Here is a 4,102-nt window from a genome sequence, read left to right on the forward strand (position 1 = left end):
GTGTAAGAGATCAACGGAAGGACTTGTATGCATGTATATAAGCATAACCAATGGACACAAGACACTGGGAAGTAAGGGAGGCCGGGGGAAGGTCAAGGGGGGGAAAAAAAAGAAGACATATGTACTACTCTTTGTAATACTTTAAGCAATAAAACAAAATTTAAAAAAAAAAGGAGGAAAGAAGGCGATCAACTTGCATATGAAGTAATGAAAGCTCTAAAAGCTATGTAGTATTTGTACCTTCTTGCATCCATCGCAACAATGGATATTTACCAGAGGCATATAAACATCACGTCACTGAGAAGTTTTCTAAAATCTACATAGTATCTCTACCCCCAAGGCATAAATATTTTGAAAAATACTCTGTAATTCTAATATGGAATATAGAATCAACATAGCCCAGGAAGGCGATGCAAGTAAAACTGGCCCTTAAACTTTAGTAGGCCTGGGAGTGGCCCTCAAAACATTAACAACTATCCCTAGTGATTCTTTTTTTTTAGAGTAAGGATTGTTTAAAAAATATATTTTTTTATTGATTTCAGAGAGGAAGGGAAAGGGAGAGAGAGATAGAAACATCGATGAGAGAGAATCATTGATTGGCTGCCTCCTGCATGCCTCCTATGGGGATCAAACCCACAACCTGGGCATGTGCCCTTGACCAGAATCAAACCCAGGACCCTTCAGTCTCAGGTTGACACTCTATCCACAGAGCCAAGCCAGCTAGGGCTCCCTAGTGATTCTTGATACACATGGATAGAGGGACAAACCGCCAGGAACACTGTCAAGTACAACAGTGCCAGATATACAAAATATTAATACATACTTGAACATACTTGTCTCCAAAGAATATTAAGTGTACTGATTTCACATATACTGACTTAATGTTGTCATTAACTAAAAACACTTCATAAATAACCACACTTCAAGAACTGTGATCAATAGAACAAAGAAAGCAATGTTTATCTTACCTCCTTTCTGAAGTCTCCTTCCTTTTGTGGTCTTATGCTATCCAACCAATCAGCTTTTATACCATCAAAATAACTCTGGACCCTGGATTTCAGTGATTCATATTGCCAAATAGCAGCTGATCCAAATGCAAAGCCTGTAAACTATAAAAAATAGATTATAGAATAAACTTAAAAGAGAAATAAATCTATACATACTTCCAAGAACAATACTTCATTTTCATGGCTTTATACAAGCCAACAGAAGGAACATCTGACACAGTGAAACCTATTAGGTGAAAATAACACTTGTTTCCCATTTTCATGGTACCCTCAGGCCTATTAACAGCTAGAAATTTTTTAAGAAAATTCAAAATATTAACTTAATATCACTTGAAATGTTATACCAAATAAGAGGCCCATAAGTTTCTTCTTCAGGGCTTACATAAGTGAACCAGATTCTAACAGCAATTATTAAATTCATGCTCTCCTGTAATTATTTATGACCCGAAGATACCCAGATCCTTTTGACCCCTCCCCTTCAGTTGTCTTTAAGGAATTCAAATAGGACAAATGGTACTTTAACATTGCACCTGCAGCAAAGTATGTAACTCCTAGTAATATGAGCTCTTACCCCAACAGTGAAAAAAAAAGGCTTTACAAGAGTCCTTATGGGATAGGGAGAAGGGTAAAAGACTGTTTCTTCTACAGGAGGAACCAAAGCACTTCTCTTGTATGCTTCACCACTTGTTCCTGTGTCTGATTTTCGTTCAACCTTCCTGGGTGCTTTTCGGAATCCACATTTTTGCTGAATAAAAAAATTAAACCTACAGAGGAAAATAACAGGTTAGAAACAGAACTGCATCTTGCAAACATCAAAACCTCTATGAACCTCCCCACTTGGCCTGCATCACCACCACCTCAATTTATTCACACGCAATAGCCCAAAAGAAGCCAAAACTCCCCCCAGGTAGGATTTAAAGTCAAATCATTGAACTGTGGAGGGAACTTGTTTGGGCTGTTAGTGTGTATCAATCAACAAAATAATTTGTATCCATCCTCCACACAGAGTTTGCAGTCCTGTAAAAAGCGGAGAACTCTAGGGGAGTAGGGGAATAGGGAAATGGAGAAAAAGATTAAGAGGATTAAGATGTACAAACTGCCAGTTATAAAATTAATCACAGAAATGTAATGGCCGAAACCGGTTTGGCTCAGTGGAGAGAGCGTCGGCTTGCGGACTGAAAGGTCCCAGGTTCGATTCCGGTCAAGTTGAAAGGTATATAAATGTCTAATCAATACATTGTATACCTGAAAATAATATACTGCAGGTCAACTATAATTTAAAATAAATGTTTAAAAAAGAGAAAGCAAAAATATAGGGAAATGGAGCAAAAATAAATTTTAAAAAAGCTGAGCCCTGGCTGCTGTGGCTGAGTTGGCTGGGCAACGGCCCATGAACCAAGAGGTGGGCTCCATCCCCAGTAGAGGGGCCTGTGTGCAGGAAGCAGCCAATCAATGTTCTGCTCTCACATTGATCAGCTACCTCCTACAAGCCCCATACTGGGGCTCAAACCTGCAACCTGGGCAGGAACCCAACCGGAATCGAACCTGGAAACCTTCAGTCCGCAGGCTGATGCTCTATCCACTGAGCCAAACCAGCTAGGGCAAAACAAAAAATTTTTTTTAAAAAAAGCTGGAGGACTCCAAGCTGTCAACTTGAATTAGCACAGAATGGCTTTGTTATTTGTTTGAAGTTTGGTCAATTTCCAGAACATTTATTTAAATCTTTATTGTTGAAAGTATTATGTATGTCCCCTTTTTTTCCCCATTGACCCCTTTTAGCCCGCCCTCCCTCTCCCCCCACCCCCCGGGGGTTCCAGAACATTTAATGTAAGTATAGCCCTTGAAGTCACTCCAAATTCAAATTAACGATTTCCTTTTATGAATACTGACCGTTATAAATTGATGGATTTTCCCCATCTCCCTCCCTTCTATTTATTTCACTACCAGTTTTGGGGACACCCATCAAATGTTTTATAAAGGGTTTTTAAAAAATATATTTTTATTGATTTCAGAGAAGGGAGAGGGTGAGAGAGATAGAAGCATCAACAATGAGAGAAAACCATTGATCAGCTGCCTCCTGCATGCCCCCTACCAGGTACTAAATTATTCTAATGCAAAAGCAACAAATACTGATAAACCATACTCTTTACACAGCTTCTACTTGGACAGACTCCAGTAATTTTCTTTCCAAATCATCTGGCATCTAAGTATTCCACTATCTCAGTTCTTCAACAGAAAAGCCTCTCCTAGGACTACGCTAGAGGCAAAATGATGCTCTCCTCTGATTCCATCCTCCCTCACTTCTCTAAACGCTAAATAAGGTAATCTGTAGAACATAGGCTTGAAAAAGACAGAAAGAAAATAAAATCTCGGTACTACCATCCTGCCAGCTATGTAACTGCTTCACTTAAAAAATGAGTCCACCCCAGTCCGAGTGGCTCAGTTGCTTGGAGCGTTGTCCCCTGCACCATAAGGTCATGGGTTCGATCCTGGCCGATGGGAGTGCATACGGAAGGCAACTGATCAATGTTTCTCTCTCTCTCAAATCAATAAAAACATATCCTTGAGTGAGGATTAAAAAAAAAAAAAAAAAAAGAGTCCAGAAATGGGTGAAAAAGGTGAAGGGGTATAAGAGGTACAAACTTCCAATTACAAAACAAATAAATTAGGAGGATAAACACAATACAGGACAGGGAATATAATCAATCTATATATAAAAGCCTAAGCAACCATTAAGACCTAATGACCAGAACAATGGGAATGACCAGTAGACCAGTTGCTATGATGTGCACTGACCACCAGGGGGCAGATGCTTAACGCAGGAGCTGCCCCCTGGTGGTCAGTGCGCTCCCACAGCCAAGCAACCTACCCGTCTGGCAGGCTCCAGCAGGCAGGCCTGATCAGGACTGGGAAGACAGCCCCAACAGGCTCTGATTGCAGGCCAGGCCTAGGGACCCCACCCATGCACGAATTTCGTGCACCAGGCCTCGAGTATCTTATTAACTCTGTATGGTTACTAGACATATTGGAGACTCGCTCTTGGACACTTGAAAATATTTCATTGTATGTCATCTATACTTTTTTTGAAAGAATGC

General features: G+C 40.2%; 1 protein-coding gene across 1 annotated transcript in view; it reads right to left on the reverse strand.

Moving 5' to 3' along the window:
• Positions 1–1,786, reverse strand: part of PARL (presenilin associated, rhomboid-like) — a 21,178-nt gene extending 19,392 nt beyond the window's left edge. The window contains exons 1-2 of the mRNA XM_014544501.1: positions 1,579–1,786; positions 969–1,109 (exon numbers count right to left, since the gene is read on the reverse strand). The gene's annotated coding sequence lies outside the window, so the exon portion shown is untranslated. The remainder of the gene's footprint in view (positions 1–968; positions 1,110–1,578) is intronic.
• Between the last annotated feature and the right edge of the window lie 2,316 nt (positions 1,787–4,102).

The sequence above is a fragment of the Myotis brandtii genome, unplaced genomic scaffold (genome assembly GCF_000412655.1).
Source record: "Myotis brandtii unplaced genomic scaffold, ASM41265v1 scaffold368, whole genome shotgun sequence".
Taxonomy (NCBI): domain Eukaryota; kingdom Metazoa; phylum Chordata; class Mammalia; order Chiroptera; family Vespertilionidae; genus Myotis; species Myotis brandtii.